General features: G+C 38.4%; 1 protein-coding gene across 2 annotated transcripts in view; it reads right to left on the minus strand.

Annotated features, from left to right (window-relative positions):
• The window catches only part of EIF4E (eukaryotic translation initiation factor 4E), a 109,261-nt gene that overhangs the window by 95,215 nt on the left and 724 nt on the right, over nucleotides 1-13,322 (minus strand). The gene's annotated exons all lie outside the window — the stretch shown is intronic.

Genomic DNA, 13,322 nt, shown 5'->3' on the forward strand with positions numbered 1-13,322 from the left:
GGGCTATAATCTATTACTCTTATTATTTTGGTTCTTTTTAGCAGAGACTGATTATTTATTTATTTATTTTTAAGATTTTATTTATTTATTCATGAGAGACACACACACAGAGAGAGAGAGAGAGAGAGAGAGAGAGAGAGAGAGAGAGGCAGAGACACAGGCAGAGGGAGAAGCAGGCTCCATGCAGGGAGCGTGACATGGGACTCGATCCTGGGTCTCCAGGATCAGGCCCTCGATTGGAGATGGCGCTAAACCGCTGAGCCACCCGGGCTGCCAGAGACTGATATTTAGAATCCAAAATCTGGCACTAGGTAAGATCCTTCTATTGGGATGATGCAGGTCTCAGCCTCACTCAGTGGATAGAGCTAGGGAATGTTTATATTTATAGACGCACATATACTTACAATTAAATGTATATTTATGTCTATATATTGAAAACCATAGCTCACACTGTTTTCTCCCATTTCATTCACCACCACAGGGTGTCTTTTCAGTGTTCCGCCTTTCCTTACTTGCAACTACATTTTCTGACAGAAATAAAATTGGCTTTGTTTATTCTTAACATATTTATTTGTTGGATCCAGTATACACAAAGAATCCCCATTGTTGTTCTTCCCCTCTTGTGTATGCATTTTCTTCTTATCATACATGGACTCCAACACCCCATATCAGTCTTCTCCTTCACTGGTATGATTTCCTCACCCAACTCAGGCTTGGACACCCCACATCTGCCCCCTTACCCTCTGGATCTCCTTCTCATACAGATAGGCTCTGACTACCATGTTGGCCTGCACTTCTGGAGGGATGCATACCTTACCTCCATTAGGCTCCGACTTTCCATGTTAAGCTGTCCTGCTGTGCAAGCACCCTCCTCAACATACTCAGGGGTTGACTCCCCTTGCCAGCTTGTCACTCTCTGGGCATGTCCTTCTCACTGTGCTCTGGTCATGACATCCCAGGTAGGCCCATTATTCTGCAGAGATATCATCATGCTGGGGCTCTGACATCCTACCTCGGGCATCTCCCTTGGGAGAGACATCTTTTTTACACCTACTGTCAGAGCTTGAGCAGGATGAAAAGGGAATCCCCTAAAGAAAAGGTGCCCTGTGTGGGTGGCAGCCTGAGTGGGGTGCATGCAGCATCAGGGTCTGATACTTAGCATCAAGTTGTCCCTCACATTGACTCCCTCCACACCCCATTTAGGTTTTGATGCTCTATTCTGAGCTGCACTGGCCCTCATGCCTGCACGGACTATTTCCTCACCTCTTCAAGCTTTGATGCCCTGCAGAGGTGGGTTCCCCTCACCTTCCCATGGACACTTTTCTTATACTGCCTGGTACTAACTACTGAGAATCTCTTAAAAAAAAAAAAAAAAAAAAAACTAAGTAGGAAGACTTGCTCCTTCAGATATCAAATCTTAATACGGAGGGATCCTTGGGTGGCGCAGCGATTTGGCGCCTGCCTTTGGCCCAGGGCGTGATCCTGGAGACCCGGGATCGAATCCCACGTCGGGCTCCCGGTTCATGGAGCCTGCTTCTCCCTCTGCCTATATCTCTGCGTCTCTCTCTCTCTCTGTGTGACTATCATAAATAAATAAAAATAAAAAAAAAATCTTAATACGGAGTTATATTCAGTACGGTATAGAGGCAAGGGATAGACAAATAGACTAATATCATTTAATAATGTCAAGACATAAATACACTCACAGATGGATCCTTCATTTAAGATGATAGCATGCAGAGCAGAAGGAAAAGGGTGGACTTCAAAAAATGAAGCTTTTGTGTCCTGTTTAAGGAATTGTTGCCTTCTATAACGTCACAGAGATGTTTTCTGATGTTATTATCTAGAACCTGTATTGTTTTACCTTCACATTTATATGTCCAATCCCAAGAAACTGAATTTTTACGTGGCTATCCAGAAAAAAAAAAAAAAAAAAAGAAATATGAGCCTAAAACAGAAGTCTCAAGGAAGTTAGACTTCTTGCATAGTGGTTAGGCACCAACAGGGAGTATTCCAAGAGAAGTTAAAGTTGAAGCTGCAGCTTTCTTAAGGTCTAACCTCAGAAACTTTAGCATTCACTTGATCCAACATGTTCATCTGTGAGGAAGATTGTGGTGGGGATGATGCAAATTGTGAAGTAGAACCCTTGTTGCTTGAGAATGGAATAAAAAAGAAGTAGTCTTTTGGCCAGCTGATTGAAATTATAGGCCATCCATGTGAGATTTTGAAAGCAAGAGTTGAGGAGAAGGAGCTTCTGGCTCTGTTTCCTAAGGAAAGTAGGCATGGCCATGATGTTATTAGAGGATAGGTCTAGTAATAGGGCAGCAGCAGCATTTGCTAACTAATCTCCCCAGACCCCACCTCTGAGAAGCCACTAGGTTCTCACTGGACCTTATCCACACACAGTGAAAATGCTGTAGTCATTTTAGCTAACACAAATTCAATATTAAGGTATTTAAAACAATTTTTTTTAAAAGTGGATGTTAGGTCCATCGACACGTGCCTATTTCATTCATTTATTTATTCTACAGATAGTTATTGAATGCCATAGCAAAGACTGGCTAGATGCTGATCGAACTCATATTCTCTTGTTTCCAGTGATCACATTTTCTAGCATCACTTGGAATATGATGTGGCCAGTGATTGACTTCTGGCCAGTGTAATGGGCTAGAGTGAAGTGTATCACTCCCAGGGTTGGCCTGTTATTTCTCATGTACAAGGATGCTTATGTGTCAGCCTATCCTCAAGTGATGATCCCAAGAATCTATGAGGTGGTGGGGATAAAAGATGGATCCTGAATCTCTGATGTCTAAGAAGACAGGGCTTCCTTGGCTGACCAATAGCTGACTCTGACACAAGAGAGATAGAAACTTTTTTCTTAAGCCACTGAGTTTTGGGATTGTTATAGTAGTTAGCCATCCTTGATTAATATTAATGCAATGCCTATTCTGTACCAGCCCTCATTCTGGATACTTGGGACACAACAGCAAACAAACAAGAGACAAGCTTTCTGCTTTCACAGGACATGTTATAGAAGAGGAGGCAGACAATAAGCAGTAATCTTTTACATTCATATGGTGCTTTTTAGTTTACAAAGTATTTTCATAGGCACCAACTCATTTGATTTTCATATTTTACAGATGAAGAAACAAAGCTCAAAGATTTTCCTTATTTTGCACAAGACAAAGTTAGAAACTAGATACATGGAGCTCAGTTTTCTGACTCCCAACACATTGTTCATACCATGTTTTTTCTAATACAAGGATATGACAGGGCAAAGAAGAGTCCTTGTCAGAAAACTCCATTATTCTATTTTTTTTTTAAACAGCATATTATGTGGAAGTCTAAGAATCTTTATGGCCATACTGATTGTAAGAGCACAATGTAGAAGACAAAGTAAATGTCTATCAGCAGAAGAATGCGTATATTGTGGCATCTTCAGAGAACAGAACACTATATTATAGGAAATATAAACAACCTCAAGCAGTAAGTGTCAACAAAGATGGATGTCACAATCATAATGAAGAATGAAGGTAAGATAAGACTACAAACAATATAAAGCCACTATAAAATTTGGAGATAATCATGGGAACAATAAAACCAACTTTAGGATAATGACTCCCCTCAGGAGAGAGGGAGCTACCTGGGGAGGGATACACTGAGCACTTCAACTATATTGGCCATATTCCATTTCTGAAGATGGGTGATAGGTACAATGTTGTTCTGGATTTTCTTCCATTTGCCCCTGTGGATATGCTCCACCCTTCTCAATCCAGCCCTCTGCCCTGAGGGGATTACTCACAGGGTCCACTTGTAGATCCATGGGCTTCTTATCCTATTAGCTTTTAAAGGATTGGAAGGAAGGAGGGAAGAGAATGAGGTCTTAGATTCCTGACTTTAGGGTTGCTTTGGGTTGGTTAGGTCTCTTAGGCAACGATCACAGCTCCTGTCAGAGGCCCTCTCCTCCCAGCTTACTCTAAGTTTTGGTATTTGCCTGGGTCCCTCACTCCTTCAAGCCATTTCTTTCAATGGAAATCTTCCCCATTGTTAACTGTCTATTGCAAAGTTACTGCATTTCTGTCATTTTTCTGACACTGACTTGCCTTGGTACATAGTCCCTTTATGAAATCCTTCACTCTTCCCAAATTATCCAGCTTGAGAATGTCATCTGCTTCTTCCTGGGTTCTAACTAATACACTAGGTATTCTCTCTTTCTTTCTCGAAACACACATACATGATTTTTTTTTTTGTATATCTGAAATAATTCATATTTACCAAAAACTTAAGGAAAAACATTTAGTGAGCACAACATTTAGTAAGCATTGTGATTGTGGTAACGATTGGGAATAGCGAGAAAAACAAGATATAAACCTTCAGGTCACAAGAAACCTTCATGTCACAGTCTAGTAAGAAAGACAGATGAAAATTATAGGCAATGAAGTATAGTGGTTTAGAGCAAGGGATTTATAGTCAGACTTTCAGACTTTCAGACTTGAGCTCAAGTCCAGGCTAAGCCACTTACTGGGTCATTGTGAAGATTAAAAGTGACCCCATTAGCATCTATACTTACTTACTATATGCTGAGCATAAATAGATGGATGCTGTGATCTCTTCGTGCTTAGCATAAATTAAGTCTTCAGTAAATACTACTTAAAATTATTGTCAATTGCAATAATAGTACTTTATGCCTGGCTTAGAGGTAGCACTGAGAAGGTACTGATTAGCTAGAACTGAAGTCACTGAAGTTTAATGGGTGAAGTGATGTCTGAGCTGGATCTTGAAGAAATAGCAACTTTACCAAGAAATTAAGTAGGGAAAGGCGAAAAAAAAAAAAAAAAAAAAAAAAAAAAAGGTAGGGAAAGGCAGTTGAGGCAGAGAGAACAGCATGTATAAGAACATGGAAGAATGAAATAGCATTGTGTGTTTAGGGAAACAAGAGTGGTTTGTTATTGCTGAAGGGTCAAGGCCATGGCATGAAAAGTAATGAGAGATGAGACCAATGAGTTAGGCAAGGGGTATACACAAAGGTTTGGGCTTGATCCTGCAGGTCATGAGCATCTAGAAAGAACTTACAAAACCTTCTTTTATACTGAAATAATTTCAAACTTAGAGAAAAGTTACAAGAATTGTAAAAAGAAGGCTGGTATACCCAGGTTCCCTAACTGCTAACATTCTACCACAAATGTCTTATTTACTTTCTCTGTCTTTCAGAATATTCATATATAATTATATATTCATATATATGCTGAACCAATACTGTAACTACAATATAACTGTCAAAATCAGGAAATTCTTAAGGATACAGTACTATCTTTGTATTTCCTTTATGGCAAGACCATTTTTTTCTTTTTATCCAAAATCCAGCCCAGGTTTAGGCATTCCATTTAGTTGTCATGTCTCTTTAGTCTCTCAATCTGGGAGACTTCTTTAAATCTTCCTCTTTGGGATACTGACATTTTGAAGAGCACAGATCATTTATATTGTAGATTGTTTTCTGTTTGGGTTCAACTGATGTTTCCTAATAGAATCAATTATGCATTTCTGCCAAGAACATCACAGAAGATATATTGTGTTCTCATTGTTTCATATCAGAAGGTGCACAAAGTCAATTTGTCTTATTACTGGTGATTTTAACTTTGATAACACAGTTAAGAGAGTATCTGAAAGGTTTCTCATTGTGAAGTTCTTCTTTTTTATTATTTTTTAAAGATTTATTTATTTTAGAGAGAGGAAGAAAGGGCATGTATGCATGCACACGTGAGTGGAGGGAGGGGCAAAGGGCAAAGGAGAGAGAGAATCTCAAGGAGACTCCCTGCTGAGCATGGAGTCTGATGCAGGGCTCCATCCCATGACCTGAGCCAAAATCAAGAGTCAGAAGCTCAACTGACTGAGCCATCCAGGCACCCCTATTTTGTCTTTTTAAGTAATAAATATTTTGTAGGGAGTTCAATTGAGATGATGGAAATATCCTGTTCCTTAAGAACCTTTCACTTAGTCAAAGTGTCCATTTATTTTAGCATCTGTTGATGATTCTGGCCAGAATAAATCACTGCTATAATGATTGCTGTATGGTGATTTTCTAGCTCTGTTATTCTTTCCATTATTTATTTTTTCTAGTTTTATTTTAATGTCTTAATTGAAGTATAGTTGACACACAATGTTACATTAGTTTCAGATGTACAACATAGTGATTTGACAACTCTATACATTATATTATGCTCATTACAAGCATAGCTACCATCTGTCACCATACAAAGCTATTTCAATACCTTTGTCTATATTCCCTATGCTGTACTTTGATCCCAATGACTTTATCCCATTGTATAACTGGAAGGCTGTACTTACCACTCCCTTTCATCCATTTTGCCCCTTCCCTCCAATATCCCCTTTGGCAACCATCAGTTTGTTCTTTCTATTTCTGCATTTTATTTGTTCATTTGTTTTGTTTTCTAGAGTACACATATAAAATGATCACACAGTATTAATCTTTCTTTGACTTATTTCACTTACCATAATATCTTATAGGTCCATCTATATTGTTACAAATGGTAAGATCTCACCCTTTTTGCGGCTAATATTCCATTGCATATACATATACCACCTCTCCTTTATCCATTCATCTATCCATGAACACTTGGATTGCTTCCATATTTTGGCTACTGTGAAGTAATGCTGCAATAAACATAGAGGTGAATATATCCTTTCAAATTAGTGTTTTTGTTTTCTTTGGATAAATACTCAGTAGTGGAATTACTGGTATGTATGGTATTTATCTTTTTAATTTTTTGAGGAACCCCCATACAGGTTTTCACCATGGCTGTATCAATTTGCATTCCCACCAACGGTGTATGAGGGCTCCTTTTACCCTGCATCTGTGCCAATACCTTTGTTTTTTTATTTTAGCCGTTCAGACAGGTGTGAGTGATATCTCATTGTGGTTTTGATTTGCATTCCCCTGATTAGTCATGTTGAGCTTCTTATGTGTCTGTTGGCCATCTGTACATCTCTTTGGAAAAATGTCTACTCAGATTCTCTGCCCATTTTTTTTAATTTTTTTTTTTTTTTTTTTTGGTGTTGAGTTGTATAAATTCTTTCTATATTTTGGGTATTAACTCCTTATCAGATGTATCACTTGCAAATATCTTCTCTTATTCAGTAAGTTGCCTTTCTATTTTGTTGATAGTTTCCTTTGGTGTGCAAAAAACGTTTTACGTAGGTTTAGTCCCAATACTTTACTTTTGTTTTTGTTTCTCTTGCCTGAGGAGATATATCCATAAATATGTTGCTACAGCTGATATCCAAGAGATTACTGCTTATATTTTCTTTTAATTTTATAGTTTCAGGACTCACGTTTTGGTCTTTAATCCATATTGTGTTTATTTTTGTGTATGGTGTAAGAAAGTGGTCCAATTTCATTCTTTTGCATGTAGCTGTCCAGTTTTCCCAACATTTATTGAAGAGACTGTTTTTTCCCCATTGTATATTCTTGCCTTTTTTGTCATAGATTAATTAACCATACAGGTATGGATTTGTTTCTAGACTTTCTATCCTGTTCCCAATGACATATGTGTCTATTTTTGTGCCAGTATTATATACCAGTTTTGATTGTTATAGCTTTGTAATGTATCTTGAAATCTGGGATTGTGGTATCTCCAGTTCTTTCTTGATTGCATTGACTCTTCAAAGTTTTTTGTGGCTGTATATAAATTTTAGGATTATTTGTTTTAATTCTGTGAACAATGCTACTGGTATTTTAATTGGTATTGCATTGAATTTATAGATTGCTTTGGGTAGTATGAACATTTTAGTGATGTTAATTCTTTCAATCCATGAGCATGGAATATCTTTCCATTTGTTTGTGTCCTCTTCAATTTCTTTCAGTCTTAAAGTTTCAGAGTATAGGTCTTTCCACCTTCTTGGTTAAGTTTACTCCTAGGTATTTTATTCTTTTTGGTGCAATTGTAAATGAGATTATTTTCTTAATTTCTCTTTCTGCTACTTTGTTATTAGTGTATAGAAGTATACAGATTTCCGTAATTAATTTTGTAGTTTGTAATTTTACTGAATGCATTTATCAGTTCTAATAGATCGTTGGTAGTCTTCGGGATTTCCTATATATAGTATCATGTCATCTGCAAATAGTGAAAGTTTTACTTCTTCCTTTCCAATTTGGATGCTTTTTATGTCTTTTTCTTGTCTGATTGGACTTCTAGTACTATGTTGAACAAAAGTGATGATCATGGACATCCTTGTCTTGTTCCTCATCTTAGAATAAAAGCTCTCAGATTTTTTCCAATTTCTAAGTTGACAGTCTGTTGTAAAGAAGTGCTTACTTTTCCCATTCATTTGCTTGTTTATTTAATGTATTTTTATCAGTTAGGACTCATGGAATACTATTTTTTTCAGTTGGTTATCATCTCATACTATCATTATTTATTCTGGTGTTCAAATTGTATTCAGTTTGGCCAGTGGGAGATGCCTCAACTTGGCTACTGTGTCCTTCCTCTAGTCTCCATAATTTTTGTGCTCTACCTTATGTTCTGGTACAATGAGACTTTCCAGACTTGTACTTTCCCTGCTCTGCTTCTGGAATGAGCCAGCTCTCCAAGGAGATCTGATTCCTTTTAGTAGAGAATAGTATTTGGTACAGAATAGTATTTCAAGATCTGAAAATTAAGCATGCTTATTGCCTCTAAGTATCCTTAGTGGTCAGAACTTCATATACCTACATATACACATGTCCATATTATATCTATTTATTAATCAAAACCTTGAGTTCACGTCAATATTTCTTTTTCTTTGTAAAGATTTTATTTATTTATTCATGAGAAACACAGGGAGAGAGGCAGAGATACAGACAGAGGGAGAAGCAGGCTCCATGCAGGGAGCCCGATGCAGGACTCGATCCCCAGACCAGGATCACGCCCTGAGCCAAAGGCAGGCACTCAACTGCTGAGCCACCCAGGCGTCCCACACATCAATATTTCTAATTTCAATACACCACCACATGATTCACCCTAGCCTTCAACTTTTATATATATATATATATATTTTTTTTTAATTTTATTTATTTATTCATGAGAGACACAGGGAGGCAGAGAGAGAGGCAGAGGCAGAAGCAGGCTCTCTGAAGAGAGCCTGATTCAGGACTTTATCCCAGGACCGTGGGATCATGCCCTGAGCCAAAGGCAGAGGCTCAACCACTGAGCCATCCAGGTGCCCCTCATTTCCCTTTTATGTACCAAATCCCCTATTTCTTTGACTGTGTTCTTAGCTTTGGCCTTCGTGGTCCACAGATCTCCTTAGTCCTGACTATTTACTTGCCAGCAACTCTGCAGGCTCTGGCCAACTTTTGACCCTGGCTCCAGCTCTCCAAGCCCCATATTAGTGAAGGATTTTAAGCAGTGGAAAGCCATGATCAGATTTATCTCGGAGAACAATCAGCTTGATGGCAGGGTAGATTCAATGGATTAAAGGCAGTTAAGAAGCTACTGTAATAGTCTATGCAAAGGCTTAAAATGGCCTAAACTAAAGCTGCAGCCATAAGAATAGAGAAAACACATTAAAAAAATATTTAGAGGCTAAAATCTACAACACAAGTGATTCATTTGATGTGGGGGGATGAGGAAGAGAAAGGGCCTAATTTTTAATTTGGGAGACAAGAGTAGATAAGGATGTCACTAAGCCAGACAAAGAATTTAGGAGAAAAAGCAGATTTAAAGGGCAAAAGTGGCTAAATAGAAGATTAATTGGTCCTTTTGGCCAAGTTGGATTTGAAATGTCCATGGACACTGGAAATATAGTAGCTAGTTGGAGAGATGGCTTTGGACTTAGACATAATCTCAAAAGTGCTTCTCTTTCTGCAGAAGTCCCAGGAAACAAGTACAAAAGGATTTTTTTTTTCTTTACAGTTGAGTGATACCTATATTTTAAAGATTATTTGAGAAAGAGAGAGAGAGAAAGAGGGAGAATGACCAGGAGGAGGGGTAGAGGGAAGCTGACTCCCCACTTAGCAGGGAGCCTGGACGTTGGGTCGTGGGATCATGACCTGAGTGGAAGGCAGATGCTTTACCAACTGAGCCACCTAGGTGCCCCAAAAAGATTCCTTATAAATGCCAAATTCTCACTGAGATTCTAAAGTCCCTTCTTCCTTCTGGAAGTGGGTTGGCTGAACTTTGCCCACAGGAATTAAAACAAGAATAAATGTCCAATGGGGACTTTGAGTTAAAATCTCAGAAGGAAGAGAAGAATAAAACAGGGACTCTGACATAATTTTGTAAAAATCTCCTATTTTGTCACTTTTTTATGGTTAAACAAAAGAGATCTGGATAATTATTTTAAGAATAGCTAGAAAGGTGGTCTTAGGGAGTTTATGTCACTCAACAGCTTGTTTTGTGGGGGGTGAGGAGGACCAAGGAAGGAGAAGCCAATGACAAGGCTAAGTATCACTTATGGGATTCCTAAGCACTTCATAAAATCTTTCCAATGTGAGCATTGCAAAACTCTATGGGTAGGTTACTCTGGCCTGCATTTTGTAGATATGGAAAGTAAGCTTAAATAAGTGGCTCATGGAGGGGCAGCCTGGGTGGCTGCGCCGCCTTCAGCCCAGGGTGTGATCCTGGAGACCCGGGATCCAGTCCCACATCGGGCTCCCTGCTTGGAGCCTGCTTCTCCCTCTGCCTGTGTCTCTGCCTCTCTCTCTCTCTCTGTGTATGTGTGTGTGTCTCATGAATAAATAAAATATTAAAAAAAAATAAGTGGCTCATGGAAACATGATTAAGGAAGGAGAGTTGGAGGTAGAGGTTTCAGCCCAGGTCTGCCTATCTTAATGCAACATCAGTGCTCTTAATTGCCCCACAGCATTGCTTTTCCAAAGGTGGAAGGACAGAGTAGCTTCCAGAGCAGATAGCCAGCAAAAGCAGGAGTCTCCTGCTTTTCCAGTCTTTCCTAGCCTGAGAAGAACCCTGGGGTCTTTTCGACTAGAATTTTCAATAATTCCTGTTCCTCTATTTGTTTAGCTTAATCTGAACACAACCTATCAGGGGACAACAAACTGGAATTCCTCCAGATTGGATGGAAAAAGATTGCAAGGGAGCTAAACATACTACAAGATATAAGGGGATGCAGTTAAGACTGACAAACCATAAGACATGACAATCTCAAACAGATATAGAGCTGTCAGGTAGAAAAGGAATAGTACTTTGTGTTTTTCCTAAATCTAAGATGAATCCATGGCATAATCTTATGTGAAAATGTAGAATAAAAAGTTTTATCAATAACTGCAAATATGTGAACACTGAATATGCCTATGGATAAGGACTGATGGTAACCATGGCAAATGAAGCATTGATGTGTTTAGGTAATTGTAATGTGGTCAATTTGTCTTGATTTTTTCTTTTTTAAGTACTATTCTGAAAAAAAGAAAAATGGACAAATAATAGCAAACACATAGGGGAAAACATACAAATGTTAATAATTAGAGAAAAATGTTCAGCCTTATTATCAAAAAGATACAATTTTCCATTTATCAAAATGACAAGTATCAAAAATAGATAATAACCAGCACTAGTAAAGTCTCAGGAAATAATATGTCAGACTAGTTCTGACCAGATTATAAATTTGTATATGCTTTTTAAAGGAAAATTTGACAAATTTTTTACTTTGATGAAGTAATTCCATTTTTAAGAATATATCTTCCGGAGACCTGGGTGGCCAATAGGTTAAGCATCTCACTCTTGGTCTCAGCTTAGGCCTTGGTCTGGGGTTGTGAGTTTGAGTTCCATGTTGGGTTCCATGTTCCATATGGAGCCTACTTTAAAAAAAATATATATATTTATATATATATATATATGCCAAGTAAATAAGGATGTACACAAAGTTCTAGCTAAAAGGGTATTCACTGAAGCCTTGCTTATAATATATAACAATTATAAATAACTTAAGTGTTTATTATTAGTGAACTTGGTCCAGCAAATTATCCGTACAGTAGAATATTATGCAGACATTAAAATTATGTGGTACATTTTATTATAATTAAGTCAAAATTTTAATGATTTAATAATTAAATCAATAATAAATTAAATTATACTGTATTTAATGACAGTAAAGGAAGTTCACGATGCAATAACTGAAGAAAGCATGTAAAGATTCTGCCTGGAATGGTCCAGTTTTTGTTAAAAAAATATTTTATATATACATATACACATATGTATCATATAACGCACATGCATCTATACACATATATATTTAGTAGTTGAGTTCTTCTTGCTTAGGTGTAACTTTTAAAAATGTATTTGAGGGGGCAGCCCGGGTGGCTCAGCGGTTTAGTGCCGCCTTCAGCCCAGGGCCTGATCCTGGAGACCTGGGATTGAGTCCCCCCATCAGGCTCCCTGCATGGAGCCTGCTTCTCCCTCTGCCTGTGTCTCTGCCTCTCTTTCTCTCTCTCTCTCTTTATGTCTCTCATGCATAAATAAATAAATTCTTTACAAAAAAATGTATTTGAGGGAAAAAATGTATTTGAGGTCACCTGGGTGGCTCAGTCCATTATGCAACTGCCTTCCACTCAGGTCAGGATCCCAGGGTCCTAGGATTGAGCCCTGTATCCCTGCTCCTCTCTCCCCCTCTCCCTCTGTCCCCACCCCCTCTGCTCTTTTCTTCCTTTGTCTCAAATATATAAATAAAATCTTTAAAAAAATGTATTTGATTTTATTACATTATTTATCTGTATTGCTTAGACAGCAAAACTTATTGAAAAGAGTCTTTCTCCTCTATCAAATACGTAAGATCAAAAAAAAAATTACGGATTAGATTAACACGGAGTTCACAACACTTAGCTGATGATCAGCAAGTATTGGTTCCTCTCCCTTCCCTGGTGGCAGGAGGTATTCGAGCACAAGTTAGAAAATGGCAGATCTGGGATTTAGTTGAAGAGATTTAGGCAACAAGTTGCATCAGATGACCTCTAAAGCTCCTTTGAACCCTGATGTTTCACGGTTAACAGAATTCTCCCCTATTCACCTTTCGAACAATCAGCTCGGATAATAGAGAAGATGATTGCTTTTTTTTTTTTTTTTTAATATCCAGTAGTTGTTGTGTTACTAGCATTGTACATCGTGAGTGGGGGAGGTAGTGTGAGAAAACATCAGGCACGGGGGGGGGGGGGGGGGGGGGCTGATGCAAATCTCAGCCCAGCTCCTCCTGACAGCTCTCGGGCTCCCCTTTTTGTGAATGACTGAGTGGTGGTCCTTAGGCCTCAGAGCCGACACTACCCGAGAGAAACACAACTTTGAAAAGGGAATCACTTTCCTCTTCCAAGGAGCTGC

This window comes from Canis lupus, chromosome 32, assembly GCF_003254725.2.
Source record: "Canis lupus dingo isolate Sandy chromosome 32, ASM325472v2, whole genome shotgun sequence".
Taxonomy (NCBI): domain Eukaryota; kingdom Metazoa; phylum Chordata; class Mammalia; order Carnivora; family Canidae; genus Canis; species Canis lupus.